This window comes from Macaca nemestrina, chromosome 11 (assembly GCF_043159975.1).
Source record: "Macaca nemestrina isolate mMacNem1 chromosome 11, mMacNem.hap1, whole genome shotgun sequence".
Taxonomy (NCBI): domain Eukaryota; kingdom Metazoa; phylum Chordata; class Mammalia; order Primates; family Cercopithecidae; genus Macaca; species Macaca nemestrina.
The window spans coordinates 41,216,356-41,232,995 of NC_092135.1; the positions used below are offsets into that span (position 1 = coordinate 41,216,356).

A 16,640-nucleotide genomic window follows, 5' to 3' on the forward strand; every position below is an offset into this window, starting at 1 on the left:
CGTACATCTGTAATGGGAGAGGCAGATGAGTGACAGAGAAACAGTCAGAGATGAATACTGAAATCTGTGTTTTCTGATGTGCTTGAATGTATAAGAACATGACCAATTTAGAAATAGTTTGGGGAGTCGAAAAATTATGACAACTAAAAATTTACGGAGGGCAATTCATGTCTTTGCTATGGCATTGAAGAAAAAAATAATTGATTATTAGGTGGTTTTATTCTATATCACTGATTTTCAAATTATTTTTAGCCTATGAATCTTTTGCTCATGGATTCCGCAGTTAAAAAAAAATGCAGTGATAAAGCAGGCATGACTGTGTTTAATTGGTGATGTGGGTATGAAAGGCCCCAGGAAACTACTCTGTAGTTCTCTTTCCACTTAGCTCCCTTCTTTTCCAGGCCCAGGTGGGCCCTAGGAGAGGAGGCAGAGTATGAAAATCACTCTTAATATTGAGAAGTCATATATTTAGCCAAACATGCCAACTGGACTATTTTGTGTTTGAAGAAGGCTTTCTGCTTTCTTTTTGAATTGTTTTCACATTTTGGTTTTATTTATTTACTCTATAATATTTGAGAGCATGCTTTGTGCCAGGCCCTAGGCTGGACACTGGGAAAATAGTGGTGATCATGGATAGGATTCCTATTACCAGCCGGGCATGGTGGCTCACGCCTGTAATCCCGGCACTTTGGGAGGCCGACGTGGGCAGATCACGAGGTCACAAGATCGAGACCATCCTGGCTAACACAGTGAAACCGCGTCTCTGGGGCGCCTGTAGTCCCAGCTACTCGGGAGGCTGAGGCAGGAGAACGGCGTGAACCCAGGAGGGGGAGCTTGCAGTGAGCGGAGATCGCGCCACTGCACTCCAGCCAAGGCGACAGAGAGAGACTCTGTCTCCAAAAAAACAAACAAAAAGAAGAAATCAAACCCAGGCAAAAAAAAAAAAAAAAAAAAAAAAAAAAAGATTCCTATCACCAAGGACTTTACAGGCTATAGGGTTGTAGGGAAAAGGGCCCTAGATAGGTATGAAGCTGCCACTGTGCAGTGTTTCAGGAGGTGGAAGGAGGTGGAAAAGAAACCTCCAAGGCATGCAGGTAATCTGGTCAAGGAGGCCAGAGGGAAGGGAGTTTTCAGTGAGGTGGAATGGGCAGAAGGTGGAGCTTGGATAGGTGGGGAGGTAATGGGTTGAAAGTGAACTCCAGACTGAGTGAAGAGAGTGTGCAAAAGTGCTGTGAAGATGGTCCACTTGAGGACTTCCAAACTCTCTGGTCTAGGTGGAGAGAAAGAGCAGAGGGTAGAGGAAGATGGGAGGATGGGGAGGTAGGAGGAAGCGGCCAGATTGCAGTTTTGATGGCTGAGTTAAAGATTTCATATTTATTTGAAGTTCGATGGGAAGTCATGAAATGACTCAAGGCAGTGCAGCATGATGTTTTTTTGGCATGTGGTATTGTTTCTATAGGCTGTATATGACAAATATGTCAAATTTTGCATTACATTCTGGATTCAGAGATTTTGCCTACCTAGGTTTCTGCATTACATTCAGGAAAAAGCTACTTAAATGGAAACGTATAAAATCATTACTCTGAAGGTCTCTCTACGACTGTTATTTAACAATTTTGATACAAAATTAGCTGTATAATGCCTTCTTTTCAGGGGTTTTTAGGAATTTAACAGCTTCTGGAGTTCTTTTAGGTTTTCATACTTTTGGGATCACAGTATTTATTTTCAGAATAACTCCAGGTCAACTAAATTCAGCAATGACTGGCAAAATATCAAACATTAAAAAAAAAAAAAAAAGAGTGGAAGGTGTGCTGCTTATTTGATAGCAAAATCCTACCAAAACACTGGAAGGTAGAATGCCATTGACCTATGATAATTAACTTGAAGGGGAGAACACAGCATTAAATTAATTGCTCAGTTGGAAATTATTTAGTAATTCTCTGACTTTTAAATCCCCAAGGTTTTCTTCTTGATATAGTACTGTTAGACATCTTAAAATGTAAATTTTTGAAGGCATTACTCCTCCCTTTCACTTCTAGTTCTCAAATGTTCCTTTAATGTGTCTAATAACAATAATAAACACATACTGAGCACTTAAGATAAGGTGAGCATTAATCTAAGTCTTATGTGTTCTATCTCATTTTCCCCTTACAATTACTTCCATGAAGTAGGAGTGCTATTATTATTCTTTGAGAGCCTTTAGAAGAGATAACTTACTTAGGAGTATACCAATGAGTAAATGGCTGAGTAGAGGTTTAACCCAAGAAGTCCAATCAAGAGCAGAGTGATTAAGCACTGTAGTAACTTGCCTTGAAAATAAATAAAAATAAACATAGAGCTGTATATTTCATGGTAGCTTACAAATTTCTAACATGTGGACAGAAGAAGAAAAAGACTAGTACCTTCAACTCATGTGGATCTTTCAATGGTTCGTTGTATTGTAAGGAAAATTATTGTTAAAGAGGAAACTATTTATCTCAGAGACTAGAATTTGTTAGTGCAAGCCTGTGACATTAAAATACGATGTGTGAAAGGCATCCACAATCTCTCCAACAAATAGAATTGGAATCCTATATTTGGTTGCTCGATGGGAAGTAGGAGAGGAAAAGAAGGCATTGTACAGCTAATTTAGTATCAAATTGTTAAATAGTAAGAGTAGAGAGACTGTCAGAATAATGACTTTATATATTTCCATTTAAGTAGCTTTTTCTTGCAAACTTTTAAGGTAAAATCAACCAAACCAAAACTTCACTGTAAGATATGACTTTTGACCCAGGTGTCTACCAGGGAAAAGAAAGATCATAAAACCTGTGCACCAATGCCCTGGAGTCAGACTGCCTGGATCAAATTCTTCTTCAGTTCCTTGATAGCTTACTTACCCTTTACAAGCTATTCAACCTTTCTAAATTTCAATTTGTTTATAAAATTAGAACTAATAGTACCTCCGTCACTGTGTTGATAAAAATCCTAGGTTCCAAAATTCATGTTCTTTCTACTATGTCATTCTAGATAATAGAAAATAAGAAAGAACGCCATAACAAGCAATAAATACGAGGTAATGTGTTCTCTGTTGGGGATAGCTATCCATTTTTTCATAAATATTGATTGAATGCCCATTATATGTCAGACTTGATTCTAAAGGATATGCTCCTTAAATGTCATGCCAACTTCTAATATTTAATTAAAGAGCAGGAAAGGGTCTGTTGTTTTTGTTGCTGTTGTTGTTGACTGTAGTGGAGTGTTGCGTAGTGAAAAAGACGACTGAACTAGGATGTGTGACCTTGGTGGCAGGCACAGACTTTCCAGGTTGGTGCCTTTGGGCAATTCTCTTTTCTCTAATCCTGAGTACTCAATTTCTTATCTTTAAAAGGAAAGACTAGGTAACATACTGAGCCAGATATTATTTATAAATCTAGGGCCATATTCACAAATTTTTGATAGTCAGATATAGGATACAGCAATGAGTTATAATGGGATAGCAAAGATGAATTATAGGAAGACTGGGTAATACTTCTCATCAGAAACATCAAGCAAACCTACAAAAAGAGATGCTGTGGCTACGAAGACAGATTATGTTATATTCCAGACAATCTTGGGTGCCTGCAAAGGAGTCTGGAATTATTCTATTGGCAGCAAGGCCACTAAAAGAAGTCAGTTCCTAACTATTTCTCTCATGTCATCAAATGTGAAACCCAGACCTCTGTCCATTTTATCAAAATTATCTTAGATTCCGTCTTGCTTCTCCATGGTGCCTATGGTTTTGACTACTGACAATCTATGATGAAGATTCTCAAGTTACACATTATGTGTGTTCACATAAAATAGCACACTATACTTTAAAATGTAGCCAGCTATTATATTCAGCATCATCACTGTAATTTGTAGTTATAGTATTGAAGCTAATCCTGCATCTCACTTACTATGTGTAACTCTCTAGAGAATATTTTGGGTGTTCTCATACAACCTTTTAGATGGCACATAAACCAACAAGGACCTTCTTTCAACAAACCAGTCATTGTATCCCTTCTTGATTTCTAAACGTCTCAGACTCACATAACCCAAAGTTAGTTTTCTTTCTGTCTCTTTGAAAACTACAATCAGTATGTTTAAAACATACTGCTCATATATACAGAAGCAACACATATATGAAAAGGACAAACAGGACTATTTCATTTATCACATCCAAAAAGAGAGGGACATTTTGTCGTTTGGCCAGATACTTGCCAGTCTGGGCTTTCTATACTTTTATTTTACTTATTGGAATAACAGTTTAAGCTGCAGAACCAAAGAGAACCAAGACAGGTTGGAAACATTTTAGGATGAGAGTGACCAATAATAAACCAGGCAAAGCAAGAGGAAAGAGGCTGGAAGAAAAAAAGGCCTGTAGGTGCTGAGTTTTGTGTGATAGTGTTGAGAATTTTTGACGGAATGAATAGGATAATCTTAACATGTGCTCCACTGTGTAAGATATTGGGACAACGTTGGGGAAAGATTTGGAAAGTTTTCTTTTAGTGATGTAATTTTAATTTGCTATTATGGCTGATTTTATCCTAAATTTTTAATGGCAGATTTTTTTCTCTTTTTTTAAATTTTAAAAGAAATCAATTACTTTTTATGGGCAAGCAGCATGCAAGCACCTTTGTTCAAGTTGATCATAAACCACAAATCTGGCAACTTCTAAATTGGAAAGCTCAGGGTGGCTTTAAGAGCACAGAGCAGAGATTGCTGGAATATTGACTCTCATAACAAAGCCCACCAATAGGCTCACTTTTCTGAAAGAAGGCAACTTTGGTGGCAAGATTTCCTCCTCTGTTCATATGATGAAACCCTAGCACTAGTGGAAAGGGTGGGGGCGCACAATGGAGAAGCACGCTTACTGAAAAAATATTTTTCTTTTTCTGTTTTTCTGACATTTGACTTGGCAATGCTAAATTTAAAAATGCTAAGTGGAAAACTATACTTGGAAAAAATAGAAGCTGATCTAATACATCAGAATACTGAAATGTTCACTGTCAATTGGCCAATGTAAGACAGGTAGCTTTTTGTTTTTACACTTTCAGGAGTATTTATTCATTCATTTGACTTAATTTTGTCCATTGATGATTTCTTTTCTAAAAACACGGAGAGAAGTCCCCTCCTCTCTTCTCTGTGAACACGTAGAAGCCTGCAGGTCCTGCTTTTCTGGTCCTGTCACATCATCCATTAGATATGGCATTTATCTACCTCTCCAGCATCCCTTCTTTTGGAAGTTCATTGAGGGGGTGAACTATATCTCCTTTTTCTTTCATATTCATTATCTTAGAATAGCCCCCGAACCATAGCCTCCTCATCAAATCACTCTTTAAGACACTGTCATATTTGAATTGAGACCTTTCACGTTATTCACTGCTGTTGTGAAAATATTGGGAAGGATTTCATTGATAGAACAGTTTTATAGGTGAAGCTAACAGATTCATCAGAAGTTTCTGGCAACGTGTGAGGTTTTCGCTAGGATGAATAACACCTTTAAACCCACTCCTAATACATTTTCTGGAAATTATTTTAAAATGATATACAGTCTGTTTGTCCCAGCTTCAGATTCCCCATGTCCTCTCCTTTCCTTTTTGGTTTTGGTTATGCTTAGTCTAAAGTCACATCTGCATTTGGAAGCAACAGAACAAGGACTTCTACTCCAAATTTCATCTCACCAAACCATTCTTTTCCCCCTACTCTTGTAAGTTCCTAAAATTTCTTGCTTACTTTGCATTAATGCTAAATTACAACATGTAGAATGTCTCCCAATGATTTCCAACCAAAGACATATCACATATTGGTTTCCCTTTCTGCTTATTTAATAAACTTAGTAGATCCACATTGCCCTGACCGGAGTCACAGAACTATTATTAAAATTATGCAAAATGTAGAATTTCACAAAATACTGATTATTCTGAACTCTCAGCAATTCTGCTGCTTAAATGTTTCAAAATACAACTTGTTTTCAGTTGGATGATATAAAAAGTTACATTGTTTCAAACTTTAAGAAATAGTTTTAATCATTAAAAATACATAAAAACCCTATTTTATATTTGGCTTATCCAAAATTCTTCACAATGCCCATGCTTTAATCGTAGACTTGGAGACAACTCCATATTTATATTTTCAAATGCCACAGGCCTTACTGTGAGCTGTATGTCTGTTGAGCAGAATTTTACCCATTGTACACAACAACATGATAGAAAATGATGATTTTGGAGATTCATAAAAATTCAAAGCTATATCCTAAGCATCAACAGATACTATCTGGGCTTTCCATGGGAATCATGGATATTACAAGTGTTTTCTCAAGAAGAAAAAAAGAACACTCAGAAGGGAAGTTTATATGTCTAGAAACGCAGGACAGGACAGTCTTTGGAGGGAAAAAATACTTATCTAGTTGTATAATATTTCTTAAGAAAAAGGTGTCTCAAATAGGAAAGATGATTTACATTTTGTGCTATTAATAAAGCCTTAATGAAGGGATTTTTAATATGAATATGCCATGATCATTCTCTCCTGTATAGCAATAGAGTAATTTGACTACTTACAAGGTATTCGTCCAGACACATGATTCTTGTGTTATTGTATAAGTAATTGCATTTTAAAGGCTATAAGCTTTACACAGGATCTTATGTCTAGCACTGAAGTTCCAAGAGGCTAAATGATAACCTTCCACCTGTCGCTCTGACAACCTTTAGGTTTGTGTAGAGTTATTTCTTGGTTAAGTCTATGTGTCAGAAACTATGCTGTGTTCCGGATGAGGCAAAATTGTGTAACAGCATCAGTAACATGAGTCCTATCATACATATAAGACCGGTTGTGAATATATGATCACTAGATATCTTTTCTTAAAATCTCTCTCCTTAGTTAGCTGTTCCCTAACAATAATATTGACAATATTAATCACCTCTTCCAATACCACACGCTTTCCTTCCTTGTTTTAATCTTTATTTCTTAGAACTTAACACTATCTAACCATATATGTGTGTGTTTATGTAAATTAGGTTTTTTAAGTTGTATAATTTTGCAACTTGGTAAAATTTCATGAGAAAATTTTATCCATTTTTGTTCAGTGGTGTGTTCTCAGTACCCACAACCTAACGCAAGCTTGATAAGTATTTACAGAGCAAATGAAGACAGTATAATTAGTAGTAGGGTAGACTTTTACAATGATGCGATAGCACAAATGATAAATCCCGCACTGGTTAAAGTTTTTACAGGAAAATCATATTTAATCTGAGTTTTCATGAATAAGTAGGAGCTGACCATGCAGACAAGGGAGCATGGAGAGAGGCTGATTCAGGAAGAGAGAAGAGCATCTACAGAACATGAGGATGCATGTTGAAAAATAGCAGTCAGTTCTGGGATAGAGAATAAAGGCAACAGGTGTCAAGGAAATTTGGCAGGGGATGGGGTGGTCATAAAGGGTCAGAGAAGAAGGTTACTGAAAGAGGATCAGAAAAGAGGTAGAGATTGGGCTAAGAATCTTTTATATCTTTGTTAGAAGTTTAAATTTCAGCCTTACAGCAATGAGTAATCTTTGAAAGGCTTTTCTGCAGGGCAGTGGAAAGATCAGATTTGCCCTTGAAAGATCACTGTGTTGGCAGTGTGGAGGATGGATAGAAACTCGATATTTGTTGAGTTAATGAATGATTTCTCAACGTTACTTTAGACCTTACAATTTGGTGATTCTTCAAGCTTTACTATAAATATTGACAGATTGAGAAAATAAATAACTCTGAGTGATGGAGTAGCTCTAGTGAGGAAGACAAGATTGCACCCAATTTTTCAGGGCATTAAAATTGGGGAGCTTTCTCTAAGCCACTTACTATTTCTGCAACTATTCCTACCATTACACTAATCTAGGTTACTCCTATTAATAATCTCTTTCCTCTGAAAATCTTTAACTGTCTTAAACAGAAGCTTTCTACTTTAAAAACAAAAACAATTTTTGACTTTTTGCTGTCTGCCAAAATTGATTTGCTACAAATCAAGTTTAGCTATGTACTTCTTATTCATTATGGAAAGTAGTTAATGCAAATTTAAATATCAGCACTCCCCACCGCAGATAAAACAAACTTACATGAAAAACAGATTGCCAGGCAGGCTTTGAGGAGTCTCTGATGTACACACATTCAGAATGATGACTTGTTCCAAATTCCCTTTCAGTAACACACCTTTTATTCTCTCATCTACTCCAATATGTTTGGAATTAGGTCTTAAATGAAAAATAGTTTTCTCAGATGGGTGTTTGAAAGTGGTTAGCATCTTAACCCTGAGTAGAAAAGTAGTATAGGCAACTTGGTATTCTTTCTTTCAAAGCCTAATATAACTAATGCATTTATCAAGAGCAGAAATTAAATATAGATTGTCTCTAAACTGCTATTTGTATGTAAATATCAACAAGTTTTTTAAGATGTAAGAATTGGCTTAATTTAAAAAATGCTTTTAACCTAAGCCTTTAGTTTTTAAATTATTTACTCAAGTAAAAGTTTAGGTAGCAGTATAGTAGAGTGTGTAGTAAGGAAGTACTGAGCTAATTTTCTTTCATTAAATAAAACCTCTCTGGCCAGATTATATAAATCAGTTTTGGCACCATGTGAAAAAAATTCATTTGTCAGTAATGAAATGATATTTTGCGTAAACTTTGGCATAAATCATTTACAAATTTATACTAGGTTAGTATATTTACAAATTTATACTAGGTTAGTAAATTTCCATCCCATGGAAAAGTTGAAAATATTATGCAGACCATGGCTTGAAAAGAACATTGTATCACGTTTATTCATTTTGCACATTTTTTACTGGGTGTCTTATAGATGTCAGGCAGAGAGGAGTGAAGACCAGCAAGATCCCTTCTGTGACAGCACTTACACTTCAGTAAAAAGAGGAGAGAGGCAATAAACAAATAAACAAGTAAGCTACAAGGAATATCACATAGTCAAAAGGGCTTTGCTGAAAACATAACTAATGAGGAAGGCTGCAGGGCTGCTCTGCAGGGCTCTTAAGTGGTCAGAAAATCGTTGCTGAGAAGACAAGACTTGAAGTTGATCTCTGATTTTCTCAGAGGGCCTCTCTTACTTCAACAAGGTGTGATTCAACAATAACAGCAACAAATCACACCAGCAGTTCAGAGGTTTGGGTTGATCATTTGCCACATTTTTAAACTTTATACTGTTAGCATTTTAAAGTCACCCGGCATTATTATTAGCAAGTGGATTTATTTCCAATCGCATTTCCTAGTAATGTGATTTAAAACTATCCCCCCAAAAATGGAAATTATGGTTTCAGTAGTTAAAATTATTTTACGGGTTTGGAGCATGCAAAATCAGAGAAGAGCTACAATTAGCCTAAGCCAGTATCAGTTCAAGCTTCCCCCACATGGTTTTACTAATACCCTTCAAATTCTGACTTCTGCCATTCCAGCCATATGTCTCTTTAAGCAGATACACTCTGTAGTGCCAAAGTGTGTCAAGGACATCACTAGGTTACCAAAATCATTTTTATGTGCAACTTCTTGCAATATTCCAAAGTACTCTTCCACCTGAACCCCACCCCAACCCCTAAAATGTAATTTTAATAACACACATTAAAATGTCATGCTGATAATAAACTCAGAGATATATTACAGGGAATCTGTCTGTATTTTTTTTTAACGCTTTTGGCACTAACATAATGGCGTAAGCACATGGACTCATACACGTTGCCTAAATTCCTTTTATTTCATTTTTTGCAGGCTTTGGGTACAAAGTGGTGCAAAAATTTATAATTGTTATTCAGTGCATAAATTTTAAGAAAGAGCTGGGATGCTAGGAATATGAATTTGTGTTTGCAAGGTATACTAAGAGAATAGAATTGTACATATATGTGATGTGGCTTTTTAGTTTCTGATTGCAGTTTTATCACCATATTATCTTGTGTTGCTGCTGGGGAAAGCAACAAACAGTGGCTTTTGCCATCTCAGTGAACAGAGATCTCTGGAAATTGCACCTGTTCATTATATGAGAAATCCTTCTGTGGGCAGAGAGGAGGGATTCAGTTTTATTCTCAAACTGTTGCCTAATTCTTATAACTTGTGCATATTTTTTTGAGTCATGATTGTACAATCTGCTACCCATTTTGGGATAAAAACACTATTGAAATTGAGCATACTAACTTTAACCAAGCTGCATTTTTTATGAATCAGGTTGTAAAGTTGACTGCCACGATACAGTCATGTCCTGTACAAATGAGGGCGCACGCACACACACACATACACACACACACACTCACAAACACACCAGGGAGAGCATTACATTGAACACTTGGAAGCTCATTATTCTTCCAAAATAAAGAGTTAATTTTTTTCCCTACTAGTCTTTCCATCTTTGAAACACCATGAGTCACGGTGTTTCCCATTTAACAAACACCGCGGATTCTTTATTGTCTGTGAGGCTTCCATGTACTGCAGTAAATTTGAATTGGATATGTTATATCCAAATTGACAGTAGTGATTAAGCCAAAAATAAGTGCATTTTCCTTTAAACGTTAGCTGCAGCATCAAGTAACATTCCCTACATTATGCTATACTGAAACAAGTCAGTCGGCACAGACCAAAATGTTGATGGATATACAGCAGATCAAAAAGAGGAGAATCATTTTGAAGTGCTCGCTATCTGTCTGAGACGATAGGCTTCTGAATTTGTACCTCTTTGCAAAAAAAGACTTCACATTATTTTGTCAGTTTGTTTCAATTTGAGAGGGGTTGAAAATTGGTATTCATTTGTTTGATATAACCCTTAAATTGTACAATTTAAGAAAACTGACTGAAAGAGATAAATTAAATGGGTAGAAATATTTTCAAATCAAAGACCAACTGACATATATAAAAATGATGTATGTTTCTTACAAGGTCCACAGGGAGAATTCTGCAGGCTTGCTATGATCTCTACAATTTGCTTCAGGGCAAACTAGATTCTGGGATATTCTATTATCCCTTTGGTCTGTTTATCATGGAAACTGATGTACAAATCGAGAGTTCTTTTTGGTCTCTTTCTTTTCTATATGGTTGGAACTGGTAAGAATTCACTTATCTCATGTCCTCACCTTCAGTAAAGTGCTACAGAAGAGTTCAGTGACCAGTAATCAATTATTATTGAGAAGCAATCAATTGCTAATTTCCATAATTATGCACATCTAAACACTATGAACAAGAAAGAGAAACAAAGCTGCACTCCCAGCATTGCCTTGTTAGCAGTATTTTGTTAACACAGGCTCTAAAAAAAGCTGCCGCAGCTGGTACCACAAATGTGTTTCCAGTATTCAGGCCATCAACGTGATTCGTCGCTAAATGTATAGAATCAGCTTCTTGCTAAAAACTACAATTACAGGTGATATACAGATTGAAATCACAGGGCTGGTTTGTCGAAGAAAATTGTCCTAATGATGGGTTTTCGGATGGGGAATGCAGCTCTTTTCTTTCTCTGTGATGGGTTGTGAAGGCAGCTGCACCTGCCTCTATGCTGTATTCTGCCGCACTTAATGATATCTGATGATATCATTAGGCAAAGTGTTCATAAACAGATGTTGAGCCTGTGCCTAAATGCTGTCAGATGAGCGGTTGCTGGCCTGAAACAGTATTATTTATATAGAACATTTACGTTTGTTATGTTAATAACCCCACTATTAGCTCTCTGGATGTTGCGTTAGGAATGTAAATGTAGTTAATATGAATAACAACCTCTTTACTCTTTGTGCTGCAGTTGAGTATAACTTTTAGGCTTTGGGAGAGAAACAAAGATACCCCCACCAAGTCCTTTTGACTTCGTGATTTTTTTTTTTTTTTTTGGCACCATTTGAAATTTTGATCAGAAGATAAATGGTAAGAATCCTAGGACAGATGTTAAATATTAGAATTTGATTTTCCTCACGGCTCATAATTTTGAGAGATTCTGATATCTGTGAGTTACTTTGTGTGAGCACAGTTTGTTACCCTAATATTTCAGAGTGGTGATCATGGACACTCAATTGACAAGTATCCATTTCAACTAGAAAGTCCTAAACACACTGTCAGATATGGACCCATTTTTGTTCCAGTTCTTTTACTGACACGATCACATTTTCTCCCCTCTAACCTATTGGGACACTAAGGTCATATGTCACAGTCATTTTTGTCATATTTGTGTTGGTGATTTAGGCAATACCTTGATGTCATACTCACAATGCCTCAAAATGTCACATGACAATTACTGCGTGTGTGTTTAAGCCAAAGTTGAATTTTATGCCTCATAGTTAATTCATGCAGAGTAAGTTATGTAAATTCTGACAGTCATCAAATGTGCACTATTTCTCTGAAATACTGTTCTACTATGATAGCCACATTATTTTTTTTTGAAAGTGCCTTTGTCATTCTTTATGATATTTTAACTCTTTCTGAAATTTTCAGTACTGAAAAATTACACTTGCCTATTTTCAGGATTAGAAAAAAACTGTTATTTTGAATTGTTAATGAAGAATAAAACCAAACAGTGTTAAACTGGTGCTTCATTACAACCATAATTAGAGGTTAGGGTGATTTTTGAAGTGTCATCCTCATCTCAATTAACGCTTATGAAATCATTCACGTTGCTAAAAGTGGTAAAGGTGTCTGTGTGTGTTGGTCTGTAGGTGTGAGCAGCAAACTAGAGGTACATGTTTACATGTGTGACTACTCTCATTCCATCTTACACCTAAGGATAGTCTGAATTATCTGTGATTTTAAATAATCATTATAAAATTTCAATGATGATAGTTTTTCCCGTGCTTCCACTACCTGTCATTTCAATGCCGATCTTCTAGAAAATGCTGAAAACACCAGATTCTTTCTATTTGGAGATTTACCTCCAATCTTCCAAATAAGGAAATTGAAAAAGTAAATTAAGTCAGAAGATGTTTCATTCTCTATGAATCACCTACTGATTATGATGTTTATGTGGAGTAGATTTTTAAAAATCTGTAACTGTTTGATAAGAGAAATGTGGGCACTGGAAGGAATGAAATAACTCCTAACATCCTGAACAACACATACAAATATAAAATGTCAAAGGACTTTGAAGATCTATCAAGTTATTTAGACCCTCCAAAGTTTTTTATTGACATTGTTGGAAGTTGTTCAGAAGAAACTTGAAGATTGCCTTTTTATTTGTTCATCTAGTCAACACTTAGGAAAGCTAGCCAATAAAAATGTTCATTCTGAACTTGGAAATTTAGATCGATTTGAGTGAGAGGATAAAAGGAACTGCTGAAAGCATCAACTATTGTTGAAACAAGATCAATTCATCAAAGTCCGTTTAACAGGCATGGAAGCCCACCACTATCTCCAAGAAGTCTTCATTTCCTGTCTTTTCCTCAGTGGCAGTAATTCTGACCAGTTCCTTAGGATGAATGCCTATCCATGGCATACATTAATTCACCTTCATTCTTAAAGATGGAAAGAGATGCAGTCATTTAGCTTGTAATTTTCTAAAATAATTCAGTGTCTTATGTTGAAATTGGGTGAGGGTCACTTTGCATGTGAAGATATCTCTGCTAAAGCCAATTAATGCATTCTATTTTTTGATATTTGTATTTACCTACATAACTAGACTTTTATGTAAATCTATTGATGTATAATAAATATCTTTCGTATTAGTATGATGACACTGTTAACCTATGTGCAGGGATTGTAGCTCTTCCTGTGTCCCACAACAAACTCCAGGGTCCAAGTGTAAAGTCATGAATAAATCTGAAATCAAGCAATGTGAATTTTAGCCTTAGCTAAGCAAATTACTATGTATGGTTCAGTAAGTGCATTACCTTTCTAGGCCTCAATTTCTCTGCTGTAATATATTTATGTTACCTTACTCTCTTCCTTCTTGGAAGGATATGCATATGGATGATAAAATATTAAGATCGGTAGAAGAAGAATGGTTTATGAGTCCACCATTTCAACTTAAACTTAGTGACAGTTGAAATATAATAGGCCTTTTTGACAACACATTGAAATAAACACTTATTATAAAATATCTCCTTGCAATGATAGCAATATTATCATAGTTTTATTTTTATTTTCTTAATTTTTGTTTATACCCTAAAAATGGAGAGAGTATATAAAAATATATTTTACCATCACAAAACAGATTTATTTTCAGACTGTCTTCTCTCTGAAAACTACTTCAAATCAATATCTATTCATGTTTATAATTAGTTTAATTTTCAGCATATTTTTTAAAAAGCATATCTTTGATTCACTGATACCTCATTTTGTGCCTCCTGGATGTATTATAACTGGAATGACCAGGGATTTTTATCATTTGCCTAAGTTTCAACGTTTGTAACAGTTAGGAGAGTTCGTGTAGAACTCTACACTCATGAACATCAGAAAATTGTTTGCCTTTTAAAAGTAAGGCTAGTATCTTCAGAATGGACCATAACTAGTTTCATATCAAAGAAAAGTTGGAAACTGCCTAGAGGATGCTAATCCATTAGTTATTTTATTTTATCACTTATTTTTCCAATGTATGAAATTATATATTTTGTGGGCCGGGTGCGGTAGCTCATGCCTGTAATCCCAGCACTTTGGGAGGCCGAGGCGGGTGGATCATGAGGTCAGGAGATTGAGACCATTCTGGCTAACACGGTGAAACCTCGTCCCTACTAAAAGTACAAAAAAAATTAGCCGGGCGTGGTGGCGGGCGCCTGTAGTCCCAGTACTCAGGAGGCTGAGGCAGGAGAATGCCGTGAACCCAGGAGGTGGAGCATGCAGTGAGCCGAGATCGCCCCACTGCACTCCAGTCCGGGCAACAGAGCGACACTCTGTCTCAAAAAAAATAAAAAAATTATATATTTTGTGGTAAGATGGCCCCAAGGAGCAAATAGGAAATATAAAATACTTAGTCAACTGTCTCTGTTCTATTTATGTATCTTACTGGTCTTTATTAAAATATCTATTGTAGTATGTAAGTAAAGCCAGTTTGAAAGTCTGGGGCTTATATTGTACCCAGAAGGTCATCTGGGTCTCTTTGAGAGAAAATTGGAGTTGTAAAGACAATAGACATGCTGTAGCTGTGAAGGTTAAAAGTTTAAGAATGGATGCAGTACGCACAAAGTATGCTTCTGAAAATAACTGCAAAAGTTATGTGAATTAATATGAATTCTTCATTGTTACTTAGCATGTACAAGGACTACTAGTCTATTCTTACCATTTTGTGTTGGTCTTTCAGTCTAAAACAGCCATAAGCAATCAACTAATAAATCTATTTTAAAGGATCATCATGATTTGATATATGTTTATCAATTCTTCTACTGGGTACATTCTTCTACTGGGTGCTTTAATATCATCAGGGAATTGTCCAGCAAATAACTGAAGACCTCAAAGCTGATTTTCACCTGGAAAGGAGGAGAAGGGGGGAAAAGGGGAGGGAGAGAGTGAGACTACTGAATTTCTGGATATAACACCATTAATCAAATTCCACCTTCATTAAGCAAAATGCTTCAATGGACAAAATATATTTGCCAAGATGAACAGAATTTGTCCTGGATGATCAGAGTAACCAGTTTCTTGGGTCCATTTCTTCTACAAGGAATGGCTTTTTAAACGGGGTGGGGGGGGACGCGGGGTATGTGATGTCTATGGTAGTGGCCCGAATTTGGGCATCTGTAATTATGTTGGTTTGCAATTAAGCTGACTTGTGGTGGGAGGATTAATGTCAGAAGTTCCCCATTTTTCAATCTTGTGTCTACATCAATAAGATCGAACTAATTGCTAATTGGCATTTAGAAAATGAACTACTCTGGTACCCTGGAGCTTTGCTGTGATATGGCATGGAATTAGGAATATGATATTTCTCTCTTCGATAACAGAGAATGGTATTTACTCCAGGATGTAACATAGCTTCTCATTATAATTTTTTATCTAAAATATAAATAAAAGGATCAGTTCACTATTTATAGAACATATTTATTTACAAGGTGTGGATTTCCTAGATACCATTATCTTGGACTAAATCATAAGAAATAGACATCATTCATCAAGAGTTAAGACAAAGCTTCACCCTGAATAACCTTTATTGTCCTCAATTTTCAAACAACATTACAATTCTTTGTAGTTTGGTTTACATTGAATTGCAGTGTTTTAAATGCCCCTCTCTGCCCCCCATTGCTTTTGGCAAAGAATACCCTAACATATTTAGTGACTTTTAGTTTTTTATGATATATTTTCTAGGGAAATTTATAGTTTGGAAAACATTTGTTTAAAGAGCTTTCTGTATGTACTACTGCCATCTAAATAAATAAATAAATATTGTTAAGCTAGTACCAGAAAATTATGTTTTTAAGAGTCATTTAATAGACTTTTAAAAAATAGATTTGCCTTTCTCTACCTTCTAGAATCATTAAAATAAAATAATGATCTTTAAAATGTGGTTGTCTTCAAAACACCGAAATATTTGGGATTTCATTTCAATTGCTCATGATTAGCATTTTTTTAGACTCGTATTTTCTAAAATGTGGCCCACATTTTCCATGATGATCTATGGAAAAATTATCAATGGTCAAATAAGTTTGAGGAAATTTGCATGTGCTATAATATTTTCTACCTGGAGAGCCACAGTGCAAATTAACATCGAGGC

At 35.8% G+C, this 16,640-nt stretch overlaps 1 protein-coding gene and 1 long non-coding RNA gene across 5 annotated transcripts in view; one reads left to right on the forward strand and one right to left on the reverse strand.

Moving 5' to 3' along the window:
- The window catches only part of LOC105492611 (Rho GTPase activating protein 15), a 628,732-nt gene that overhangs the window by 209,922 nt on the left and 402,170 nt on the right, over window positions 1-16,640 (forward strand). The gene's annotated exons all lie outside the window — the stretch shown is intronic.
- LOC139357100 (uncharacterized) overlaps window positions 1-16,640 on the reverse strand; it is a 76,892-nt gene that overhangs the window by 29,229 nt on the left and 31,023 nt on the right. Inside the window, exon 3 of one of the 3 annotated variants that reach the window (XR_011609735.1) lies at window positions 15,213-15,399. The exons of the other annotated variants lie outside the window; for them this stretch is intronic. This is a non-coding gene — a long non-coding RNA (uncharacterized lncRNA). The remainder of the gene's footprint in view (window positions 1-15,212; window positions 15,400-16,640) is intronic. 3 annotated transcript variants of the gene reach the window in all.